The following is a 16,399-nucleotide window of genomic DNA, read 5'->3' on the forward strand; positions in this document are numbered from 1 at the left end:
CATCGACGTCAGTCGTCTCCTTAGGGTCCTTCGAGTGTCGTCCACGTTGCTTCTTCTTTTTCGCAATCTGCATGCTGGTCTCTTGGAGTGGTAGTCGTCGGGTTGCTGTCTTTTCCGTTTTGCCCCTGGACGGCTGGTCTTGGCGTCCTCCGGTCTTGGCGTCCTGCGGTCTGGAATCGTGCTTGGATTTCTTCTGTTGGTGGTGGTCTTTTCGTTCCTCCTGCTGTCTTTTCGTTCTCGGGAACGGCGGCCTTGTTTGCACCTGACTCTCTGGCCCTGGAAGCGTTCTCCTCGATGTAGAATTTCTACTGCGATAAGTTGTAAGTGGTGTTTTCCTCTTTCCCAAAGTGTCTTTACGCGGCGGCTTTGCTTTCTTGTATTTCTTAAATGCTGGAGTCTGACGTTTTCATTTCTTCTTTTCGGTACCGTCGCATGACTTATAGAACGCCTAGGTTTCTCTTTTTGTTCTCTGCTTCTTGGGTTGTGGAACGGGTGACGTTATTTCTGAACCTTCTACTTCTTTTACGCTTGAGTCCTGCAAGAAACTTTCAAGGATTTGAAAACCATTTTGATTATAATATTTTTCACCTGGTCGGGACTTGCTTTACAGATTTCCCCTCTCTCGTTCTTAAGGTGCAATACGACTCCCTTGATTTCCTGAATTACATAGGGCCTTCAAATTTTGGAGCTAACTTTGCAGTAAAATTGTCTGGGGCACTTGATAAAGAAAATTTCCGCTTCAACACTTTATCTCCAACTTTAAAATCTGCTTCACGGCGTTTTCTATCATAGTATAACTTTTGCCTATTTCTTGCCGTATCCGATCTTTTAACCGCCTGGTCAATAAGTGTTTGCACAACTTTCTGTTTAAATTCTTGGTCTCTTTGTTGCACAAAGAATAATTTATCTAATGGCGTAATTAACTTTCTTCCTAAAAATAATTCTGCTGGGGTTTTCCCGTAGTATCGTGATTTGCCGTTCTTAAAGCATAAGCTAAAATATTTATGTAGCCATCCCAGCGCTTGTGATGTGTGCTAACATAACTTCGAATTATTTTTACAATGTTTTTATTAACTCCTTCTGCTATGTTTGCCTGTGGTCTATACGGAACCATTTTGATATGGCGTATGCCAAGTCTAGTGCATATGTTTTCAAATATTTGGCGAACGAATTGTTTACCGTTATCGCTATGTACTTTTTTCGGTGCACCGTATTTTAAAATGTATCTGTGTAAGAATGCACCTGCGACTGTTTTGGCTGACGCGCGTTTAAGTGGAAGAATTTCTGGCCATTTTGAAAAATGATCTACAATTACTAAAAGAAAACGATTTTTATTTAACTCACTCTGGGGGAAAGGACCAAGAAGATCTATGCCTAAAATTTCTTTCGGAAATGTAGCGCGAATGTACCGGCCGGGCTGTAATTAATATCATTTATTAACTGACATTTATTGCAGGACCTGACATACGCAGTTACTATTTTGTATAATTGCGGGAAATATACCGCTTCGCGTACCCTTTTTAAAGCCTTTCTGACCCCTAAATAACCCGCTGTTTTCGCGTCGTGTAATTCCTTCAAAATGCTTATACGAAGCGAGGCTGGGATGACTGGTTTGTATTCCAGGTTTTCGTTTGTTGTTTTCGTATAAAATAATAAATTATCTATTATTTCATAGTTTTCTGCTCTATTTCTTATCTCATCGATATCTGTGTGTTCAAAGCTCTCGGGGTCTTTCAAATACGCATAGATACTTCCAGATTCAGGATCAGCTTTCAATTCAGAAATAATTGTATCTCTAGAATCTAAAATTTGTGAAGTCAACACAGCGCATTTAAGTTCATTGCCTTCATCGTCCAGTTTTATACGAGAAAGTGCGTCAGCTACATTGTTTTCCTTACCCGGTTTATATTTGATTATGAGATTATATTCTTGGAGTTTTAAAGCCCATCTTATTAACCTTGGCGTTAGGTTTTTCCCCGAGTAAAGTCTACCAACAGCCGCATGATTCGAAAAGACTGTTACTGGCGCTTTGCCGAAATAAACTCGAAATTTGTGTACAGCCATTAATACGGCTAATGTTTCTCTCTCTGTAGCTGTATAATTCCTTTGTGTATGATTCAACGTTTTACTAAAAATTGGCAAAGGATGGCCATTTTGCATAAGAACCGCACCCACAGCATAGTCCGACGCATCTGCTGCAATTTCCAGGTTTTCGTCCCCCTCCGGGAATTTCAAAACAGGGGCATTGATAAGCGCTTCTTTTAACCTTTCGAATGCGGTATTTGCTTCTGCTGTCCACATGAATTTACTTTTCTTTCTTTTAATTACTAACAAGGGTTCAACAATATTAGCAAAGTCTTTTATGAATGGCCGATAATAAGAACATAACCCAAGGAAAGAAGAAATTTTCTTGGCGGTGTTGGGAGGTGGGAAATTCTTGATTGCTTTTATTTTTGAATCTTGAGTTTCTATACTCTTTTGCGAAATTTTATAACCCAGATATTTAAGTCTTTAGTTGCGAACTTGCATTTTAAGGCGTTAATTGTAAGACCGGCCTCTTTTAATAATTTAAAAAATTCTTCTAGATCTTTAATATGTTGTTCCAAGATCTCTTTATAATTATATCATCTAGATAGATTAAAGTCGATTTTCCTAGGACAAGCTTTTGAACAATGTCCATAGCTCTCTGGAATGTTGATGGGGCCCTACACAACCCAAAGGACATGCGTAAAAATGCATAAGTGCCCGATTTTGTTATAAACGCGGTTTTATGTATGTCTTCGGGTCTCATAGCTATTTGATAGTAGCCAGACGTTAAGTCCAAAGTAGTCATGTATCTTGTAGATTTAGTCTTTCTAATAATTTCCTCTAGAACTGGCAAAGGGTAAACTGGGAATTTAGTAATACTATTAAGTTTTCTGTAATCGATAGCAAACCTCCAAGCCCTTTTATCCGAAGGAGGAAACTCGTTCTTTTTCTTACATAGTACGACTGGACTCGCGTACTCACTATTTATGGGCGTTATTATTTTGTTATTGAACATTTCCTGAATATATTCTTCTATGATTTGGTCTTTTTGTTTATCATAGCGGTAAGGTTTAGTCCTACAGGGTTTGTCGGCAGTTAACTGTATCTCATGCGTAACTATTTGACAGCTACCAGGCCGTTCTGAAAACAAGTTTGAAAAAGTACTCACCACTTGCTGGATGGCTTGACTTTCATGGTCATTCAAATGGCTAAGGTCAACTTGCGGTTGTTCCACTGGTTCCACCACCCTCCGATCCATTTCCAGCACGATAGAACTTTCCTGAAAATTCAGCTTGGCCTTCGCGGCTTTTAAAAACTCCATACCTAAAATAAGTGGATTAATTATTAATTTTTTACTACAAAAATTAATACTTTAAGGCTTTCGTTTTGAACTTGAATTTTTAAAGATAGTTTTCCAATACAATGACAAGTTTGTCCTTGCGCTGCTATGATTTCTGTGTTTTTATTTTTAAATAATCGAAACCTATTAAAGTTCTTAAAAAAATATCACTCATAAAATTACCTTCTGCTCCTGTATCGATGAGGGCTTCTACTGGTACATCGCCAACCAGGACTTGTATAATTGGTAACTGTGAGTTCTTTACAATGACCGTATTTAAGTGTCTTCCTGAGGGTTTTTTCAAAACTTCCGAGGTCTGGACCCTCGCTTTCACAGGCCCCTCTACTCGTTTAAAGCTTTTCTTTCAACTTCTGCCTTCTGGGTACGCGGACGGTTGTTTTCAAATTTCCTTTTTGGGCCTTGACCTTCGAGCTACGATGACCTTGCTTGATAGCTCTTTCCCCCATAAGAGCGGTTTGCATTTCTGGTCTGCTCATTTGAAGATTGCCTTCGGATACTTTGAGAATACGATGCCCCTCTAGCTTTTTCCGCTATTCTGCGATTTTGGAACTTGACCGCTAATTCGAAGAGCTCCTGCAATGTGTTTGGGTTTCTAATTTCGAAGTAGTCTTGAACAGCAGGTAACAATCTTGGTAAGATTATTTCAATAATCTCCGCGTCGGGTTTCTTCCCATACAGCATATCCGTCAGCTTAATTTTTCGCAGAATAAAGTCCGTCAACTCTTCTATATTCCGTTGATAAAAACTATACAGTTCGGCTTCTAGCCTTGCTCGATCTTTCACTATGGGGAAGGCCTTTAATAACAATTTTTTGAAATTTTCAAATGTATATGTCTGGCCTCCGAATTCCCCTAATAAAAATTTGCCTATATTCTTCCACCATAGCGCGGCCTGTCCTCTTAGTGCAGATGTGGAGATGGCAACTTTTTGTCTTTCAGGCACAGGGTAGAGCTGGAAGTGATTGTCGAGGCATTCTAGAAATATCGCCACCGAATTTTTTCCTTCGAAATTGACGTTTGGCTTGATTGACGCTGTCATCGTCTGGACCAGGTATCCAAATCCTTCCAATTGGCTTGCCATTTCTTGTTGTTCTCCAGCAACTTCCATCCAATTTTTGGCCATTTCAGTTCGATAAGTGTTAAGGCGCTAATGTTATGTTTGCACGCAACAATAGTGGTGACTGCTAAGAACTGGAAATTAGACAAAGTCTTGAGAAGAGTTTAAATCCCTTTTTATTCAACTTTAGAAATTACAAATGCGTGCTCTTGACGCTCACAAACTACGCCGACCCGGCGGTAAAATAAAAATAAGAAACTAAAAAAAGAATAATAACAAGTGACTACCCAGGCAGCATGCATTCGTAAATTGCACGAGAAAAATACGTGCAATTTACGAATGGCCTTTCGTATAAAAAACGTTAAAGTTGAACGTAAAAATATCATAAAAAGTGTCCAGTGGCAATTACTAAATATTTACGTATTTTTTTACGTTATACTATACGTAACTTTTACGTAAAATTTAGGTATATTTACGCGAGAGACTACTGTTCATTCGCTACTTTTACGTATAATATACGTAAATTTTTACTAAAAATTTACGTATATTTATCGCATATACGTAAATCTCAATTTTTTGCTTCACGTATGCGTATATATTTAGTAAAAATTTACGTAAATTTCCCCGATTTTTTACTGTATATAAACGTTTATATTAGGTAAAAATTAAGGTAGATATTCCCCTTATCTTACGGTACAAAAACGTATATATTTGATAGAAATTAACGTATATATTTCCGGTACAAAAACGTATATATTTGATAGTAGTTGACCTAAATCTTCCCTACGTTTTCTTTGGATATGCGAATGACTGGTAAAAATTTAATCCGATGGATTCTCCACTTTACTGTGTATAAATGCACATATTTTGGTAAAAAATTTGCATAAATCTCCAATTACCTTTTCACTGCATTTTTCATAAAATGTACTTATTTTAATCTCATATTTTTTATATAAATCTATGCAAAAGCTTTCTGTATGCTATGATTAAAAGGTAAAATAATTTTTATATCAAATTCTTACATATCTGCCTTTTAGTTATGTACAGCAATATGGAATATATATAAGTGGAAAATTTAAATGCACTAGTAAATGAAAAAAAAAAAATTCTATTAAAAAATTATGTAACACTTAAAGGCTGAAAATTACTTTTAATATTTCATTTCAAAGTGACTACAAAATATGCAATAAATTTTGTAAACATCAATTCTGGGTTTTAAATCAATTAATGCTATCATTCATTTGCATTTTTGTTTACTAAATTCATTTCATAAATTTAAATTTAGTAAACAACTGTAGCAAACAGTTGTTTACTAAATAACACTTTAAATAAATTATTTGCTTTTCCGAAGGACATTTTCTTATGCCATGTAAATGAACGATAGCATTAATTGATTTAAAACATAGAACTCAGGTTTACAAAATTTATTGCATATATTGTAGTCACTTTTAAATGAAATATTAAAAGTGAATTTCAGCCTTTTAGTGTTATGTAATTTTTGAATAGAAATTAATTTTTTTGCATTTAAATTTTCGTTATATATATTCCATATTGCTGTACATACCTAAAAGGTGGATATGTAAAAATTTGATATTAAATTAATTTTATCTTTTAATCATAATATGCAGAACATTTTTGCATAGATTTATATAAAAAATAAGAGATTAAAATAAGCACATTTTACGAAAAATGCAGTAAATAGGTAATTGGAGATTTATGGAAATTTTTTACCAAAAATGTGCACTTTACACAGCAAAGAGGAGAAGACATCGGACTAAATTTTTACCAAAGTCATTCGTATATGCAAAGAAAACATAGGGAAGATTTAGGTCAATTATTATCAAATATATAAGTTTTTATACCGTAAAATACAAGGAATATCTACGTTAATTTCTATCTAAAGTACAATATAGTTAATTAACAAATTCAGTAAATGAATGTAGCACAAAAGAAAACATCATACGTTTAGATTATTTGAATGAGTGTGCTAAATTTTAAAATTGTTAAATATAGACCAGGAAATTGTATAAAACTTACCTTTTCCAATAGTTTACCAAGTTGACTGTTATTTTCCTTGAAGATGAATGTTTAATGTCACAAATATTTCATTCATATCTTCAGATAATACACAAATATATACATATTTATTTATTAAAATTCAGTTTATCCTAAACATGTTAAAGAAAATATTAATTTGCATGCAAGTTAATCGAGTAGCTTCTGTTTTAATTACACACATAATTATGATATGTAAAAATTTTACATTTATCAGTCAATCTTGCAATGTATTGTAATCTATTATTGTTGTCTTTTTCAGTTTAAAATTTTATAAATATATTAGATCAGTACTAAAAGTTCACCTCTACAAAAGAAATGCTTTATTGAGGTATTTTTAAAAAGTTCCCTTTTACAAGGTAACTGTTAATTTCATAAATAAGTTCATAAAATTATGCAAATTCAAAATTACCTAAATATGTTCTTTATTTTATCTTATATACCAGATAAAATTTCAAAAAGTTAATTTGTTTAGGAATATTGAATTTTTTAATATTTATCTCATGTGACTTTTTCTATAACATCATTATAAATGTGCATGTTGATGTGGACATATCAATTATTTTTTTCATCAAATAGCTTTATGGTATTAAATGATTTAAAAAGAGGCAACTGGACAAAAGAAAGCAATTAGAAGTTGGCTAATTTTTTATTAATTTGTTGTCAAACGCTGTGCATTTTAGATTATGCTCATATGATGACAATGAGTTATTTAAATTATAAAATTATTATGAACATATCCCACATAAATTAACAAGTATAAAATTTCAAGTTGTTTGAAGTATTATGAACTGTAATACTTGCAAAAGAAATACACATGAAATTAATTTAAGAATTAGGTTTATTTTACAAGTATTCAAAAACTGCAATTACTGTTAAACAATAAAAACTAACATTAAATCTGAAAAGCATATTTTTTTCAATAATAAAATTCAACATAGACTTCATGCAGCTTTGCCATATTTGTTCTATAGTTCACTGTCTTTAATATCCTGCTCGATTTTTGTAAAAGTGAATTCTTTGTCACCCAATGTTTTGAGAACAGCTCCTAAACAAGAAAAAGAAAAATTTGTAATAATTTCACACTTCAGAGGTTTTCAGTTTTTAAATATAGTTGAAGTATTAAAAGATGCATATAAAATGCACTGAGTATTTCATATTTAAAAATTTACATTTCAGTAATTAAAAATTTAATTTCACACTATCACACAGTAAGCTTCAATTATATACCTTACACAATGCCTAAAATTTCAAGTGAAAAATACTTAAGATTTGTTTAGAACTGCAACGTTGAGAAAGTCTTTAATGGCTATGTTTGTATTTAAGTACATGAGAAAAAACTTAATTTTGTATTAATTATATTGCATTAGCCTTTTCAATTTTACTCCTACATATAGTAAAGAATATTCACTTTCTTACAGATAACTTTTTCTTAAATAAAGAGTAAGCAGAAAACTAATCACAACACTATATACATATAACAGAATACTTCATAAACATATACATGTCATTAACATACGTATATGCATTAACAGGCTATTTTACACATTTCAATAAACCAGAAACCAATACACAATCAAAAGTATTATCAGTAAATTCCTCCAAAATCAGAGCAAAAATCTTTAATTATGATAACAATGGCATCTCAGTTTGCAATATAAAATATTTCAAGTCTACATTCATGTGCATTCTAAGCAAACAGAATGCTGAATAACAATAAAATTATAAATACCATAAAAAAGTTAAGAGCCACATAGAATGATAGCAAGACTAAATAAGTCTTCCTTCAAAAATCAATTTAAATTCAAAAATTTGCCTTCCTGTTTAACATCTCAAAATAGGGTTACTGCTTTCACTAACTAAATTTCCTGTCTTGGCAAAATAAAAATTGTCACTTCTGTTGCAGGAAATATTTGCTGCAAACTTTTTATGCAAATAATCCAGTGAAAAAATTTTAATTGTGGCTTGAATATTTTCTTTATTACATAAATGAAAAATTGCCACATAATATTAATTTATGATCCACATGAAGCTTTTTACCTCTACCATATCATGCAGCTATTTTAAAATATATACTCTCATATAAAAGCCACAGAATTTTTTTACCAATATTAATATAGTATAAATCATTAATAAATCTTCTAAAAACAGCCCCAAATTTTCTGAATTTGATACCCAAAACATAATTCTACGTAACTATTAATGTATGCATTTGCTTGCACATACTTAAAATGAATTATACACACAAAAACTTAACATATTAACTTTAATAAATTCTTAATTAGCAGGATGACTCAATTAAGGCAAAATATGAAAGAAATCTACCTGATGGAATAGTTGTAAAAGATATATTTAAAAAAAGCTAATATTGTTTACCTTACACATAGCAGAAATTGAGTAAACTGTATGCAGCAGGATTATTTATTAGGAATAGAAGTTAGATCAAAGTACCAAAGTCACACTAGGACTTTAACCATTTGGGTGCAAAGAAGCACCTGAATTTCAAAAAGAATAATTTAAAAAAGCTAATAGAATTATATAACTTTTACAATCTAGTACAAATATTAGACACATAAACAACACTAAATGCCATTATTTACTTGCATATTTTCCTTCTTTGTGTACTTTACTCCTTAATTTTTCAGGATATTATTTAGAAACAGAGTTATGGTAAAAATGTATACTGGTAAAAAAAATATTGCTGAAACTGATAAGTCCTTTGAAGTATATATAGTGCAAAGAGGGATGGAATATGTGACTAAATATGATAAATCAGATTACAATAACATTAAACAAATAACATGAAAAACTGAAAAAAAGAAATTTTATTTGAATTATTTTTTAACTCATGGAAAGACAGTATTTCCAACTTATTAAATTCAATTATATTTTACCTTTGTCAAACCAATATTGGTAAGAGAGTTGTATTTAAAATCAGTGCTAAGCTAAAACTGCTTTCTTGCCTAATTTTATACTATTGAAAATACCGGTAATGGTCAAAGTTATTCGTACTCAATATGTGTAAGATTATTAATGAGTTGCCAAACCTCAGTTAACCATCTAATATACTACATTCAACATTATTATTTTTCTTTTTGAATGTCAGGTTTTCATTATTTCTGCCAATATATCTGTAACAGGACATAAAGATTGAGTTAATGTAGAATAGAAAATTACCTTGCAAGTTAGCACCTTTACCTTAGTGGCAGTACTTCATTCTCTAGAAAAAACATTTTAAATTATTATACTTAAACAAAAAATTCATATTTGTTACAGCAAAACATCATTAATACAATAAACCAGAGTTGAATGCAAATCTAGTTTAACTCCATTCTTGAAAACTAGTTTATTACTTTCAATTTAATTTAAAAATAATAAAAAATAAGGTACGTATTATGATGACTACCTAGATATCTCGCCTAAACTGGCAATCCTTGTAGGTTATACAGGTTATAGAGGGCACTAAGATAGAGAGTATTAATCCCACACTAGGGACTCTAACATTTGGTAGGAACAGTTTGAAAAGTGAAACAGATATTTATAGTGAACCAATGCAAAACAAAAACAATAGTTCTTTAGGGACAAAGCCCCTTTGGACAAATAAATCCGAGTAAATTAACAGCTTTTAACTATTTTTTCTTCTTGTAAAAAGTAGACATACATAATATTTTTAGAAAATAACAATACTTTAAGCATGCAATTTCCACATATTTAACACAATAATCCATTCTAGCTCTGTTGCAATACTGGCAAAGGTACTCCTCCGTTATTAGGATGGGATTCAGAAATGTACAATGAAACCTCGAGATACGAGGAAAGTATGAGCAAAATACGAGATTAATTCGAGTAACGAGCAATGAGCCAGGCTGTTGGTATGGGTGGCGCCATTTCCCTATCCGGCTCAACTCTGGGAATCCCCTCGTCAGATCACTCAGTGTTCTTTTATATACGTGTTTGTGCACTTGCAAGTTAATTGTTTTGACATTTAATGTGAAAATAATTATTTCAAGATGCCTCGCAAGAAAAGGTTGATCTTTACAATATGGTAACTGGTAGTTTGGCGACATTTTGGAGGCGATAAAGGTTACTACCTGGGACTTTGGTAATAATGTGAGCAGTACTCAGTTCCGATTACGCATTATTTTGTGTGAGGGAAATGACAGATCATGGGATATGTCATGTGATATTAATGGACCAATTACGGTTCTTTAATCGGAAAAGGGGGGAAATCGGGAAAAAATCTGGAAATTTTGTATTTGGCTTTATTCTGTGTTGTGTGAAACAATGTTCGTGAATTTTTGGATCCCATGGCCGTAACTAAAGAAAAGTTTATCGGACACGTAATCAAGATTCTGAAGAAGATAAGGTAAGTTAATATTTTTAATTATTTGAGGATATTATTTTTATGCATTGTTCTAAATGTAAGGTGGAAGTAAAGGAATTTGGTATTATTGGGAAAATTGATGAATTCGTTGGTGACGTTTATAATATAATCGATGATTTAGAGGTAAAAGTTTTTGGATATTTTATTTATTTTATATGTAGAAATGTTCATATTTGGAAAGGGTAAATACTTTTTCGCAATGAGGTAATTTCATATATGTTCTTTTTACCGGGTTTAAAGATTGAGAAAATTGTCATGTATTTTCGTGAAATTTTTCTAATTTATGAGAAAAAAGCAGTGTACATGGATATAGTGAAGAGTGTGCGCAATGCCATTTTTGTGTAATTCTGGGATGTTTTTTTAAGTAAAAATAAGTCGACGTGTACATGGTTTAGTAATATTTTAATTAAATGATAGTTATTTTGTGAATTATATGTTTGTAGGAATTTGGTGTACGTTTAAGTTGAAGTAAACCTGCATGGAAATAATTTAAATATTTGACACTAAGTATTTGTAATGCTTGCGGTATGAATTCGTTGGTGACGTGTATAATATAATAGATGATTTAGAGGTAAAAGTTTTTGGATATTTGATTTATTTTATATGTGGAAATGTTCATATTTGGAAAGGGTATAAACTTTTTCGCGATCAGGTAATTTCATATATGTTCTTTTTACTGGGTTTAAAGATTCAGAAAATTATGTATTTTCGTGAAATTTTTGCAATTTATGAGAAAAAAGCAGTGTACATGGATATAGTGAAGAGTGTGCGCAATGCCATTTTTGTGTAATTCTAGGATTTTTTTTAAGCAAAAATAAGTCGGCGTGTACATGGTTTATGTGTATGTGTTATTTTGAAAAACGCGTAAGGAGTATGGTATTGTGCACTTTTTCCCAATTTTGCAGTGAATATTTGTCATGATTAAGCAGTTTTGTTAGATAAAATTTCTAGCATAAGTGTAATTCGGCTAGTAGATTGTTGGAAGAAGTGTTCAGTAGATAAAAAGAAAAGAAACATGTGTTTACTTCGTGAAGACAAAATGGCGGCGGGAAAAAAAAAATAGAGGGTTGCTGTAAAAGAGTTGGTCGCCAAATTTTTGCCAAAAAATCGCCAAGTTACCATAATGTAAAGATCAACCCAAGAAAATTGTTGCCTCAGATAGTGCTGCAAAGAAAAATAAGGAGGCCATGGCCGTCGATATCAAGAAAGAAATCGTAGATAAACATAAGCATGGTGACGGAATTGGCGAAGACTTGCGGCCTTTCAATATCGAAAATGTATACTATTCTGAAGAAGCAGGAAGAAATTAAGAAACCTGATGTAGCCAAAGGAATTATCATTGCTTCCAAGCACCATATAAGTACTCCTAGATGTTGAGAAGCTGTTGTTGGTGTGGATTAATGAGAATGAGTTAAAATGTTGGTAACAAAGTTAAACTATTGTTATATTATTTACCAATGTTATTTATTAGGAAAAATTGACTTGATATTAAAATGATGATGATATAAAAATTGATATTTTTTGGGGTGTGGAACGGGTTAACTGAATTTCCATTATTTTCAATGGGGAAGCTTGTTTCTAGATACGAGAAATTCGCTATACCAGTTGAATGCTGGAACGAATTAAACTCGTATCTCGGGGTTCCACTGTAGATATGTAAGCATGTGTATATGCATGTATGCGCATATACACATACATACATAAAGAATATACACATGCACACACGAGCGCCTACATTTAAAAATGCATGCATATAAACACACATTTCTGAATCTCCTGATAACAGAAGAATACCTACATGAATCATAGGATTTACATTATTCAGTTTCATTAGAATTCTTAAATGCAGAGGATTTACATTAATCAGTTTTATTAGAATTTTTAAATGCAGAGGAATTACATTAATCAGTTTTATCAGAATTCTTAAATGAAATCTTCACTATCCGAAAATTCAGTTTCATTTCCAGCTGAAACTGTATCAGGACAATCTGATTTATATTATTTCCCTCTAACAACTGAACATTTTGAAAACCTTTTCTATTCCATGGAAAACTAATGCTACATTAAACATACATTTTCTAAATCTGAAAATTTTAAGTTAGCTTAGAAACTGTAATCATTCTTAAAAAAGTTTGATTTATGCAGATGTTAGATCAATAAAATTACTTTCCTGTGAAAAAGTATTATGGCATTGAACAACACGATTTTACACATCAAGATATACTGAGTGAAAATTCCTGAAATGTTTTATTTCTTGGTATCTCTGCAAGAATTGTATAAATAAGACTACCTCCCTTTTATATAAAAAAAAAAAAAAAAAAAAAAAAAAAAAAAAAAAAATGTTTAGTAAATATACTATGAAGAAAATTTGTTACATTATTTACAGTTCATAATTAATAGAAAATAAATCATTTCTTATCTTATCAGAATTTATTTTTATCACATTCATAAACAGTACTAATTTAAACAAACATACCATTACGATTTCAATAACTATAAACTAGAAAATCCAAATCTGCATCTTTGATGGTCTAGTAGATTGGACGTCTCGTTTACTACAATTCAGCAGGGTGCTGACTCCCCAGACTGTAATATATATAGATAATTAATTTACAAGGGAAAAAGCAACAAAAATATAAACAATTTCTTGGTTTTATATAAGCATTTCTGCACATTTACAATTTAAATTTTTTTAACTATCTAGTTATATCAAAATACATGATTTTGTAAAATATCATTCAAATAATTTAAGGTATTTTAGATCAAATACCAATTTTTCAATAAATTTTTTCATGCAAGTCTAATAATCAACATAACTATCAAGTTTTGACTTCGAAAATTATGTTTAGAGAAACTTGAAGCTGCAGTAAATAGTAATAAATTTATTCAAAACTGAAAGTAAAGCATTCTTACTTTATTTTCTTTTTTTAACTATGGCAGATCTTTTAAAACAACAAAATCAAACAAACAAAAAAGAAATACATTCATGAAAGGACTTAGGACTTACTTATTATTCATGAAAGGATATATTTCAGTAATTACTAGTACATAAAAATTCAGTATATATATAAAAAAAATGAACACAGATTTGGAACAAAGTACCTGTGTTTCTATGGCATAAAGTTTCCTTTTTTAATAGCACAATATCTTTGAGTTAAAGATTATATATTAAAGCAAATTTATAAAACTAAATTCAAAAATAAGAAATTAAATTATTTTTAGGGAAAACACTAAGCAAATAAAAAATTTTGAATTTCATAAATAAATGAAAGTTACATGCTTTATTCTTTGGCATAAGGTAGATAACATTTCCATAACAGATTTCTGAACAATTAGTCATGTTAATATTGCCTTTCTTTTTCCATTAAAAGCTATTTCCTGCTTAATTACAGTATGCTTTAAGATAAATATTAAAACGTTTGAGTAAAAATAATATAACTATAAAAAGGTGAGACACATACAAAAAGGAGTGACACAAACAGTAAGAAACAGACTAGTGCAAAATTTAACAGTACCAAATCCTGAAAATGAATCATTAGGCACGTACACAAAAGAACAACACATGGAAAATCACATTTCCTACACAGACGCTATTTATAAAATTTTATATAGGTGAAAAAGGTACGAGTATTAAACACTGAAAATATAAAATATTCACTTACTTTCTTGAAATAATTAGTAACTTCGATGGATTCTGTCACAAACGCCAATCGACGAACTAACAGTATTCTTTGCGACTTTACCATTCTTTTCGACCGCCATTGCTGAGTGCTGACTTCACAAATATCCCGCCACAACCGGAAGTAGAAAGTGTCTGCTTTGCCATTGGTCAGTGAACAAGAATTGCAACGCTTTTTTTTTCTTTATAATTAAACATATTAAGAAAGCCTCTAAATTAGCATATGAAATAAACTTACTTTTGCATTATATAAATTTATATTCACAGCATCTCTGTATTAAGGTAATAATTAAATTTTTCTACGAAAAATAGAAATGTCTGTATATGCGCATGCTCAGTGTATAATCGTAAATCCGGTTAATTTTTATAGCGTAAAATTAACTATGCAAATTTTGAGTTCATTTAACTGGACCCTTGTACTTATTCTGTAGATCTCCATATTAAGAATGTCTTTAACTGTTTCAGGAAAAATATAAAATATAATATAATTATTTATTTACATTATTTATTAATTTTTTCCTCATATAAAAATTATTAAAATCGCTATATCATTTTTTCCGTACATTAAACAAAATTTAAAAAAATTAGCCTCATATGATTTTTATAACAAAGATTAAAGGAACTGAAATATATGTAAAATATCAGGATTCAGCTTGCAATTTCGTAGAGTTATTATTATTATTATTAAATAAAAATATTAGTATATCTTTGATTATAATTAATGATTCTTTGGTCTACATTAAACTATTGTTCAAGAAGTTAAACGTTTTCGAGCATCTTCTGCTGTATTTATTATTATATTCCTCGACATGAAAGATTTGCTGTCTTATTCCAATTCAATTGCCCACATTTGCTAAATAAAATAAGGAGAGTATTGTACCAAACTCAGTAAGTACACAAATTTAATATACAGCTTATTCCAGTTAAATGGGTAATAGGATTTTCATAAAAGAAATTAAATTGTGTAAATTAATATAAGTGTTGATATGAATAAAAATAACAAATTTGATATAAGAAAATAAATAAGTTATTTTGAAGATGTTTAAATTAAGAAAATATAATTTTTTGCAAAAATGCACGTAAAGATTTAGCTCACATGTTAAAATTTATAGAAAAATTTTAGCCTCATATATGACTGCCCCTTTTTTCATGTTCGTGGACAAGGAAAACAAAGTGAAATGCCAGAAATACACTAAATATTTTGAATTAATAAACTTCATTTTCAATCTTTTTAGACTTCGTATAATATCCGTAAAAGTGACGAATGAAATATACCATAAAGGCAGTAGTTTCTTTCAGAACATTCGGATTCGTATAATATGCGTAAAAGTGACGAATAAAATATACCATCATGGCGGTAGTTTTATCAGTACATTCGGATTCGTATAATTTTCGTAAAAATAACGTGTGGAAAATAACGATCAAGAGTTAACAGTAACTTCAGCCTTTTTCATTCGTATAAATTTCGTAAAAGTAACGTGCAAAAAATACCATACCCTTATTTCACCACAATTATACGTATATTTTTGGAGACGTGCTGCTTGGGTAACTACGAGGCTCTCTAAACGTAACTAACCTCACCGCGTTCTAAGATACCGCTGATAATTCAGCAAACTTCTGAATATTACGTTGAAAAATTAACAATCTGGCGAGGCAAGCACACAGGCCGAAACGCGTGGTTCTTCAATTTCTAACTAGCCACCTCCACGCTCGTGAAGCAAGAAAGCACACCTTACAACTCGTTTCCCTTATATTTAACTCAGATTACTTCCGCTGACAATTTGAATCCTTTGCGCGTTCTACTAAAATTTACATACTCTGGCAATAGCAATTCCAG

At 31.1% G+C, this 16,399-nt stretch overlaps 1 long non-coding RNA gene across 1 annotated transcript; it reads right to left on the reverse strand.

Moving 5' to 3' along the window:
- Window positions 1-7,305: 7,305 nt before the first annotated feature.
- LOC146997094 (uncharacterized) lies at window positions 7,306-15,232 on the reverse strand. Its single transcript, XR_015041112.1, has 4 exons — window positions 14,546-15,232; window positions 13,360-13,469; window positions 9,677-9,719; window positions 7,306-7,547 (listed from the first exon to the last, which is right to left on the reverse strand). It is a non-coding gene; the product is annotated as an uncharacterized LOC146997094 (long non-coding RNA).
- Window positions 15,233-16,399: the final 1,167 nt, after the last annotated feature.

Source organism: Stegodyphus dumicola, chromosome 5, assembly GCF_044657685.1.
Source record: "Stegodyphus dumicola isolate Sdum_Otavi_A_Nest chromosome 5, ASM4465768v1".
NCBI classification, from domain to species: domain Eukaryota; kingdom Metazoa; phylum Arthropoda; class Arachnida; order Araneae; family Eresidae; genus Stegodyphus; species Stegodyphus dumicola.